Genomic DNA, 11,626 nt, shown 5'->3' with positions numbered 1-11,626 from the left:
CCAGCATGAGCTGGAGTAACCAGAAGTCATCAGGGTAGGTGGCACTAATTATAGCCCTGCTGGGGAGCTGAAGGGATAAGAGACTATTCACATGAGAATCATTGGCATCTGTGTATGATCTGCCTGCCTAATGAGTTTCAATTTAATGGGGGAAGTCACTGAAAGTGTTTAATTAGTGCCATTTCTTATTAAATAACATGACCTGGATGAGATGTTATTTAGCAAAACTACGATGCACACAGCAAAAACAAAAGTCATATCATTGTACATAAACAAAATCATGTACATGAACAAAAATCTTATTTGGATGATTTATGAAAATCCATATAATTGGTTTAGTTGTGACTACAGATATCCTAAATGTTCAGAGTTGAGATTCAAACATATCTCTGCATCTTTGAAAATTCTTAATATTTGCTACATAAAGGGATAAAGTTCCAAAACGAAAGGACTTCAAGTTCATTTGTTCCAAAATCCATGTCCTGCAAATTAAAAAGCTAAAACACACAGTGACTGAATCATCAGTCACACGTATAGTAACACAATAGAAACAAAAATCCAGCTCTTCCTATGCCCCTGAGTGAGTTAAATGTCATTTAGTATGAGCTCAAATGACTGTAATACAATGATGAAAACAGCAAGCACCATTAGAAAGGTACAAATAAAGTGCTCTGAGAATTCAAATACAGTAATCATCTTTGGGAAGGAGGCAGGCCCTGCATTTCATCTGGTTAGCACAAACTTACCCCGTTGGATGCTTAAGCCTGTTTTTCATATAATTTTATGTAAATTTTTGAGAACTGTATTAAATTCTTCCCTATCTTTTTTAAAATAGCAAGTGGTGAACATAATTTGGCCTTTCTGATAACTATGTCATCATTATGAATTGCTAACACTGCATTTCTGTAAACTGCACACAGTACTGCTTCTGAATTCTCTGCTTCTCCCTTATCTAACAATTGTCACTTCCATGCTGCCAGTTTATGTGTCTGTAATATTACCTCTGCCTTTATAATTTGTTCCTTTTAATCTCCTTTGAGCTGGGAAACCCACAATTATTATGTCCTTGGTCAGGAAGAATAAACAAATTCCAAGTGAGAGTACATAGCCTGTAAGAAGGAAAGTCCATGGCTTTAGTCCGGGGACATGGAAGCTGTTTGGGTACTCAATGGCCTTTCTTGCTTTTTTCTGAGTTTTCATTCCAGGGATCAGGGGATGCTGGGAGTCTGACCTCTGATCAAGAAGAACATTGCCATGATGGAGCTCTACTAATAAGGGGTTTCACTGAGGATGCCAGATTTTCAGAAGGCTAGTGTGGATGGGGTAGCAACCAACATATCAGAAATACCCTCTAGACACATGCAAGGAAAACTCCTAGATTATTGCCAGAAGTTTAAGATTAACCATGATAGTTACTTTATTCCATTTCTATTGGTAAGAACATAACACTAAGTCCTGGTCCCCTAACTTGCTAAGTCACTCTGAAAGATCAAGGTTAAAACCAAGGGTCTCAGGGCCGGCGCCATGGCTCACTTGCCCATATGGGCACCGGATTCTGTCCCGGTTGCTCCTCTTCCAGTCCAGCTCTCTGCTGTGCCCTGGGAGGGCAGTGGAGGATGCCCCAAGTGTTTGGGCCCTGCACCCGCATGGGAGACCAGGAGGAAACACCTGGCTCCTGGCTTCGGATCGGCATGGCTCCAGCCATAGCGGGCATTTGGGGGTGAACCAATGGAAGGAAGACCTTTCTCTCTGTCTCTCTCTCTCTCTCTCTCTCACTGTCTAACTCTATCTGTCAAATAAAACAATAAAAAAAACAAGGGTCTCTTCCCACCATGGAGATCATCCAGAATGCCTGCAAGCCCATCTTATTATTATAAGCCCATAAAGACTCCAAATCATTAACATTTGGGATTGCATCAAATTGAGAAGTTTCTGTACTTTAAAAGAAACAGTCAGGAAAGTGAAGAGGCAACCAACAGAATGGGAAAAAATATTTGCAAACTATACTACAGATAAAGGGTTGATAACCAGAATCTACAAAGAAATCAAGAAAATCCACAACAACAAAACAAACAACCCACTTAAGAGATGGGCCAAGGACCTCAAGAGACATTTTTCAAAAGAGGAAATCCAAATGGCCAACAGACACATGAAAAAATGTTCAAGATCACTAGCAATCAGAGAAATGCAAATCAAAACCACAATGAGGTTCCATCTCACCCCGGTTAGAATGGCTCACATTCAGAAATCTACCAACAGCAGATGCTGGAGAGGATGTGGGGAAAAAGGGACACTAACCCACTGTTGGTGGGAATGCAAACTGGTTAAGCCACTATGGAAGTCTGTCTGGAGATTCCTCAGAAACCTGAACATAACCCTACCATACAACCCAGCCATCCCACTCCTTGGAATTTACCCAAAGGAAATTAAATTGGCAAATAAAAAAGCCATCTGCACATTAATGTTTATTGCAGCTCAATTCACAATAGCTAAGACCTGGAACCAACCCAAATGCCCATCAACAGTAGACTGGATAAAGAAATTATGGGACATGTACTCCATAGAATACTATACAGCAATAAGAAACAATGAAACCCGGTCATTTGCAACAAGATGGAGCAATCTGGAAAACATCATGCTGAGTGAATTAAGCCAGTCCCAAAGAGACAAATATCATTTGTTTTCCCTGACTGGTGACAACTGAGCACCAAAGGGGAAACCTGTTAAGTGAAATGGACACTATAAGAAACAATGATCTGATCAGCCCTTGTCCTGACTCTAGAGGTACAATGTAATACTTTATCTTTTTTAGTATTTGTTGTTGTTGTTGTTCTAGTATTAGTGGTTGAACTCTGTAATTAACACATAATTATTCTTAGCTGTTTAAATTTTAACTGAAAAGTGATCCCTGTTAAATTTAAGAGTGGAAAAAGAGAGGGAGGAGATATACAAAATGGGACATGCTCAATCGGACTTGCCGCAAATGGTGAAGTTAGAAATGTGCCAGGGGATTCCAACACAATCCCAACAAGGTGGCATGTACCAATGCCATCTCACTAGTCCAAGTGATCAATTTCAGCTTACAATTGATGGCTCTGATAAGTCTAAGAGTCAAAGGGATCACACAAACAAGACAAGTGTCTGCTAATACTAACTGATAGAATCAAAAAGGGAGAGAAGGATCCAACATGGGAAGCGGGAGACACAGCAGACTCATAGAATGGCAGATGTCCTAAACAACACTCTGGCCTCAGAATCAGCCCTTAAGGCATTCGGACGGATCTGGCTGAAGAACCCATGAGAGAATTGTAAGCATGGAAAGCCAAGATACCATGGGAAAAAAAAAAAGACCTAAATGAAAGATCTCTGTGAATGAGATCCCAGTGGAAAGAACGGGGCCATCAAAGAAGGAGGTACCTTTCTCTGAAGAGAGGAGAGAACTTCCACTTTGACTATGACCCTGTCGGAATAAGATCAAAGTCAGCGAACTCTAAAGGCTTCCATAGCCCTGACAACTCATGACTAGAGCCTAGAGAGATTACTGACGCCATGAACAGGAGTGTCAAATTGTTAAGTCAGCAACAGGAGTCACTGTGTACTTACATCCCATGTGGGATCTGTCCTTAATGTGTTGTCTAATGTGCAGTGATGCTATAACTAGTACTGAAACAGTATTTTTATACTTTGTGTTTCTGTGTGGGTACAAACTGATGAGGTCTTTACTAATTATATACTGAATTGATCTTCTGTATATAAAGATAATTGGAAATGAAAAAAAAAAACCTGGTGTTAAATTGGAAATGGCATAGAAAATTAATTAATTTTAAAAAAATATTATGTAGGATCTCTGTCTTTAATGTGCTGTACACTGTTATTTAATGCTATAACTAGTACTCCAACGGTAGTTTTTTCACTATGTGTTGCTATATGGGGCAAACTGTTGAAATATTTACCTAATATATACTGAACTGATCTTCTGTATATAAAGAGAATTGAAAATGAATCTTGATGTGAATGGAAGGGAAGAGGGAGCAGGAAAGGGGAGGGTTGCGGGTGGGAGGGAAGTTATGGGAGGGGGGAACCCATTGTAACCCATAAGCTGTACTTTGGAAATTTATATTCATTAAATAAAAGTTAAAAAAAAAAAGACTCCAAATCAGGCCAAAATATCCTGCTCATCTTATCCCAAAATAGATAATTTTCCCTAAACTCGGTATTCCTGGCTTTATGAAAGCTTGGAATCACAGTAAAAAACTGAAACACATTTCACTGGCTCTAGGCTCTGACAGAAGTTCCCAAACACATTGTGCCTTCTAAAATTCCCTATCAAGCATTTGCAGGGAAACCTCACAAACAAGAACATGGGGCACCTCACTCTCCATCCAGCTGTGATATTCTTCTTACGTCTTCCCCAAAGAACCAAACTTGCCAACTAACATCCCCGTTGTTAAGTAAGCACATTCTCCAGGCCCTCAATTTTTCACAGAATCGGTTTTGTACACCTATTGCCCCTCCTGCTCCACTGTGCTGGAGGCATCTCTAAAGCTCTGCTATTTGTGTTATAAAGAGTTAAAAACCTTTCAGGACAATATATGTCCTTCACTGCTGCTCAAATCTACATAGGACTGCCAGCGCTGTGGCTCAACAGGCTAATCCTCCACCTGGAGGCACAGGTACACCAGGTTCTAGTCCCGGTCAGGGCGTCGGATTCTGTCACGGTTGCCCCTCTTCCAAGCCAGCTCTCTGCTATGGCCTGGGAGTTCAGTGGAGGATGGCCCAAGTGCTTGGGCCCTGCACCCCGTGGGAGACCAGGGGAAGCACCTGGCTCCTGCCATCGGATCAGCACGGTGCGCCGGCTGCAGTGCGCCAGCCACGGTGGCCATTGGAGGGTGAACCAACGGCAAAAGGAAGACCTTTCTCTCTGTCTCTCTCTCTCTCATTGTCCACTCTGCCTGTCAAAAATAAAAATAATTTAAAAAATCTACATAGGACTCATAATTCCAGACTGAGGATGCTTGAAACAGCAGTTAAAGCTGAGAGGCAGTGCATTAGCTTTTCATTACCTTAAGTAAAGAAATCGAATGGAGCTTCTTGGGAAGGAGAAGTTTATTTTGACTTCCGGTTTGGAGGTTCTCAGGCCAAGGTCTGGTGGAGGCCAGCAATGGGGGTTGGGGACGGTGTCCAGAGGAACAATCATGTGGTGATCTGGAAGCAGAGAGAGATGTTAAGTGGAACTTGACTTAAATAACCAACCTGCATGAGAACAACCTTCAGAGAGCAAACCCCCAAAAAATCTGAACACCTCCCACTGGGTTCACCTTCCAAACACCATGATTGTACCAAGTCTGTACCCTAATTGATCAACCATTAGCATCAATTCATTCATTGTTAACATGAGACTTTGGGGTTTAAATATCTGCATGAATTTGGGGAGCCAAGATCAGTTCAGTCCATAACAAATATTGCTGTTTTCTGGTTAAAAAGTCTTTGTCAGCCTTTCAATATCTTGGTCCAGGTGGCTGTTCTTTGGAGTCAATGCTTGCCAAGGAGAAGCTTCAGCCCTGTGCAAGAAGGCCTCTGCTGAATCCAGTGCATTGATTTGTAATATATTTCCCCCTAAAGTTTCAGAATTCAAATGTAGAGGTTGGAAGGGGAGAATGTAGTTGAAATTCTAGCAATCAGTAATCTTTCCCTTTCCTTATCCTTACTGCAATTGATCTTCATCTATATAAAATGCCTAAATTTTAACTTTAAATTTTATCTTTTCTGTGTCAGGCAAATCAATGATCATTGCATGAAAGCAGCTGGAATTTGAAAGAACTCCTTGATAGCTTGATTTTTTACCTACTTTGCTTCATGCCCAACTATTCTCATAATGCACTTTCTAAAAATGGCATCCTCATGTACATGCTCTCTACCATCGCTTTGAAAACCCAATAGGCAAAAAAAAAACCAATGTCAGTGAATAAAAAACAAATTTGTACCCTGGGGAAATGTGTAAAAGTTGAGTGCTATAAATGTTTCATATTTTCTAGAAGCTTACATTCTTATCAAAAGATAAGTTCACTCAGATATAGTCTTTATTAATTTTCATGTTTTTGAAGCAGATACAATCATTTTGCCTGTGTTGGCTCAGAGAAACAGCATCCTTCCCAAAGGGCCAGGGACTAGGTAAACACAACAACTATGCTAAATAGTCATCTACCAATGTATCTCAGGGACTGAGATTCTTTTATGACAAAATTGGAAAAGTATTATGTGTTCTAAGGTTTTGGAAGACTGGACAGCAAAGCAGGGGAGGGCTTGAGTGTGCATGAAAAAAACAGGTCCTTAGCTTTGATTGTGGCAAAGCCCCACATATCCAACAGACCTTTTCACAGTCTTCCCAGAGAATTCAGATCCCAGTCTATTATCCCATTGAGGCCACTGCCAGTATAAGGCCAGGAATCCACTCTACATTCTGAAATAGGAAGCTGGGAGCCAAAGGAACAGACCAAAGACTGCTTATACACTCGCTGACCTGTAACCCAAGTGTAGCAACATAAGCACAAGATACATACACACACACACACAGTATTTTACTACAGTGTAATCTGGCTTCCATTTCTGTGGCTTCCACATCTAGGATTCAGCCAATCTCAGATTTAGAATATTTGGAAGAAAACATCATCTGTACTGTACATGTACAGATTTCTTTTTGGCATAACTTGCTAGTTAATACAGTATAATATTTACATAGCATTTACTTTATACACAGAATTCTAGGTAACATAGAGGTGATTTAAAGTATACAGAAAAACAAAATGGATACAACTAGTAACCATTATACTTAATGAAGTATGCTAGTCCCTAAAAGACAAATACCATAAGTTCTCCCTGATCAGTGATAATAAATAGAGTACCTAACTAATAGAGCACCTAAAAGGTAATCTATAGGAGTGAAATTGACACTTTGAGATGTGATAATTTTTAGCAAGTCTTATCTCAACTATTTAGGAACAGTATGTTTTTTTTTTCTTCATACTATTTGTTGAACTCTTTACTTAGTGAAGGGTTAATCTTATGAGTATAGAGTTAACTGAAAGTAGATCTTTGTAAAAAATAAAATGGGAATAAGAGAGGGAAGAGGAAAATGGGTGAGAGCATGGGTGGGAGGGAAGGTAGGGTGGAAGGTGCCACTATGTTCCTGTACTATCTATATATATGAAATACATGAAATTTGTATACCTTGAAAAAAATTTTATAAAAACTGGAAAAAGTAAACAGAAAGATATGCATAGGTTTTTATGCAAATACTATACCATTTTATAGAAAGGACTTGAGCATCTGTAGATTTGGGAGTGAAGTTTGGGGCAGCCTTGGAGCCAATCTCCCATGAATACTGAGGGATATCTGTATTACCATTATGCACTGCAAGCACATAATTTTTGGTGAGCGTGCTTCAGTTCAAAAGACAGAGACACAGGCCCTCCTCCATCTCCTCCTCCACATTCTCTTTCTACTCCCTATTTTTCCTCCTTCCCTGGTTTTTCTCTTCCCCTGCTTCACCTTCACGCAGGCCTTTCCCCTCCTTCTTTCCATATTCCCTTATCACCTCTCTGTGGCCTGTGAGGGGGTTATACATACATGCATACATGCATACATACATACATACATCTTGAACATATGGGAACATTCTCTGGGCTTCTCACATTCATTCTGCCACAAAATTTCTTCAAACCAAGAATGCTGTTGGAAGATGGCCCCTTCATGAATAGCAGTGGTGTTGTCTTGCTTCAAAGGCAGGGAGTAGAGGAGAAACTAAGTGCCCCCACGCACCTGCACCCCATAGACTGTGCATTCCCAAGTGGTGCCTGGGAATTGTCTTCATTGTGAATGGCAAGGAGCTTCAGGAAGTCTTCTCACATCCTACGCTCAAGTTTGTACCTGGTCCCAGAGCCATGCTATGATTTCACACATTTCCATGATTGCTTTATCCCTGTGTCAACAAAGCATGTTTTTCATCAGCCTCTCACTGTTTGAATCAGCATTTCAAGGAAGGGAGAGAGATATAAAGGGCTCGGTTGGAGGAAAGGTAATTTAGTTCCGTGTTGCCAGGGTCAGGTGAGCCTAAAGCGCTCATCTTTCACTCTCATAAACCAGAGATTGTTCCACTGAAATATCTATCTGAATGTTTGAAAAATCTGTTAAAAATGAGTCTTTGAACATCTGAACTGTGCACTCGTACTCACATAGACCAAAGAAACTCAAGACGTTTAAGAAGACTGCCCTCTGCATCTGTTTTTCAGTCACTGAACTGCATGTTCCCTTATAGAGTATTCTTATTTCTCTTCTGAGAATAAGAAAATGGAGACACTTTAAGGGTTTTTTTTCCAATTAAAATGTGTTGCAGAAAACTAAGAAATGTAACACTTCATTAGCAGGCACTTAATTCCCTGGCTTTTTATTTTTAAGGAAATTAAAAAACCGTATGCTATCTGGTACCATTTGTGCTTTGCAATTGCAGTGTACATTATAACCTAGAACAAGGAATGTTTGATAAATATGATGTATTAACAAAAGACTTCAACCAGAATTGCTAACTGTGATTTCTGTCATTTAACATCAATGAGTGTAAGTTGCTATTTTTGCTTGAGGAAGCAAGAATGATTAAAAAGTGTGCATTAGAAACTGCTTATGCTTTGGATGTAATGCTGTAATGTGATGGCTCAAAATGGTGCATTTCAAACTATAATTACTGCTTTTAGTAACAATTAAAAATAACATTTACAAAAATGCCCTGTTCATTAAAAAGCTTACCCTTTCTTGAAACAGTTTACTTTTAAATAGCATTTTTAAAAATCATAACATGATGCAATAAATTCTAATGTGTTAATAGTGGCATGAGATAGTTAATTTTTTGATTAGCTGAGAGATTTTATACATATTGCAGTCATATTTGAAATTTTTATGTAATTCAACTGCAGTCAAAACACTGTACTTCTTTTAGTCTCTGGAACAAAATTTAACTTGTTTATGATGATGTTCAAAACTCCTTTGAAGACATAGTAGTATGTGGGTTAGTGCTATGTGAAGTCAGTCGTATTATATAACACAGACATTTACATCCTAACTACCAGGCATTTTACAGAGTACAAATGTTAGAATTCTACAAGAAGGGAAATTTAACATAGATTCAATTCTGCAACACAAATGCAAAAGCTATCTCTTGGCTTTGGGGCATCAAACTATTGTCCCAATATTAGGCATGTAAAAAACAGCCTAAGAAACAATGCTAGTCAAAGAATATACTATGCTATAAAAGTATTATCCTATAAGCAAATTATTGCCACATTCTCATCTAAAGAAAAAGTAAATCATATCCCTTGTTGTCACTTCCTTTTCTTTCGTTTGGTCTCTAGGCCAAAATGCTAGTACATTCTACCTACATTTTCATCTTCACAACACGGAAGTTCTAGCTTTTCGTATGTAGCACTCTCTTCACTGACATGCACATAGAATCATCAAATATGAACCAACAAAAACCCTAATCAAAAAAAAAGCCACTCATACATGATTTCAAAGACTTCCTGAGTTGCTTCATTGAGGCCTTTGTCAAATTCTTTATTTAAAAAAAAAAAAAAAAAAATGGAGCTCTGCTCCAGGTTGCATCAGTCCAGTCCAGCTTTGTTTTCTTTTATCTTTCCTTCTTTGTTTCATTCCTTCTTCCTTTCTTCCATTCTTTCTTTTTAATCCTGTGGCAGGAGCAGGGCACTCGTGTTGCCTGGAGAATTCCAAGCTTCTGCTGACTCATTCAAAGCCTAGGACCAGGGGCCAGCGCTGTGGCGCAACAGGTTAATGCTCTGGCCTGAAGTGGCGGCATCCCATATGGGCACTGGTTCTAGTCCTGGCTGCTCCACTTCCAATCCAGCTCTCTGCTATAGCCTGGGAAAGCAGTGGAAGATGGCCCGGTCCTTGGGCCCCTGCACCTGTGTGGGAGACCTGGAAGAAGCTCCTGGCTCCTGGCTTCAGATCAGCACAGCTCCAGCCACTATGGCCATCTGGGGAGTGAACCATCAGACGGAAGACCTCTCTCTCTCTCTCTCTCTCTGCCTCTCCTCTCTCTGTGTAACTCTGACTTTCAAATAAATAAAATCTTAAAAAAAAAAAAGCCAAGGACCAGTGCTAAAAATTGTAAAGTACACAGTCTAGAATCAGACCCAGGTCTTTTACTCAGTGTTTCCTGCCTTTTTTTTCCTTTACATAAAATAGTTTCCATTTCCCAAGTCTAAGCAAATGTAATGAGCAATTTCTAAGAAAAGGGTGACAATTTAGAGACGAAGCATATGCATTTTACATGCTGACTGCAGAAAAGATGGAAATTTCCTCTGAGCTCTTTATCTGCCACTTACCATTCTTAGAATAATGACTGATAATGACAGAAATCACACTGGCTAAGGGTACCATTAACATTTTCCCTGTTAGCTTACACTGTATGTATGAGTTCTTTTTTGCAAATTTTTAAAGTTATATCTGGATTTTCTGTTTAAAAATGGCGATTTTGGGAGTTCAATTCATGAGCCACAAATATTCCCCAGTTGTAAATTACTTTCCATTTTAGTCCCCTTTTGTTAAAACGAGATCTTAACCATATATTCAAATCCTAATTTTTTCACTATTCTTTGGACCTGATCTATGAACTCTCTTATGAATCTAGTGAGTCATGAAGTGGCACAATAATCATGAGATGTGTTTCTGTGTCTATGCTATTGTGAGGTCACAAAACAGGAGCACAGTGATACCACGCTTGTTATTTTCAAGTCAATTTCATAGACTCTTTGGGTATTGTTAGTCTAGCATAGATGTAAATACATAAGCACTTTCATTAAAGAAATAAAACTTTCATGAACAAAATGCATTATTATTTTTGTTTTTGTTTGTTTTTTGAGTGAGGGGTTGATTTTTAAAAGGACATCGTTAACTTACAGGAAAAAAAACCACAAACTGGAAAACTAAAGTTCATTGTATAGTTCTTTTCCCAAATGAGTTTTTGCACCATTTGTTTTGGCCAGCCTTTGGTTTTTTATGATGAATCATAGGACCATTGCTGGGGAAAAAAAATGTTTAGGTACCCTGAGCCAAGATGATTGCAGCTAAAAAGAATGGCTGTATTTTTTGATAAAGAATTAAGACATGGCCATCACAGCTCAACTAGAAAGGTATCTGCTGCCTAAGAGATAGGGCATTTTTTGTTCACTGCGTATTAACTGTCAACACAAATAATTTGTGATAATGTTTCTCAGTTTGTTTATAAACACCCTTATGTTAAATCTACAGAAATAGTCCCATGATGCTTCTGTAACTCAGTTATTGGGAGTTCAGATACATTTTACTATGGACAAAATGATGAATGATGTTTAGGCAGTTAAGCAAGATCACAACACTGATTTCATACTCCATCACTGACCTGTGTTTATCAAGCACAAGTCAGGCACAACTAAGAAACTGTGGATGTTAGTGTAACAGATAAGGCCCCTCTCTGCAAGAAGTATGGGATTTATATCAGGGATATCCAAGCATTTCAACAGTCATTTGGAGGCTGTGTGGTGCAGACAGCTACCAGCTGGGAGGCACTATCTTCTGGTGT

The sequence above is a fragment of the Lepus europaeus genome, chromosome 2 (genome assembly GCF_033115175.1).
Source record: "Lepus europaeus isolate LE1 chromosome 2, mLepTim1.pri, whole genome shotgun sequence".
Taxonomy (NCBI): domain Eukaryota; kingdom Metazoa; phylum Chordata; class Mammalia; order Lagomorpha; family Leporidae; genus Lepus; species Lepus europaeus.
Note: the sequence above shows the minus strand (reverse complement) of the source record.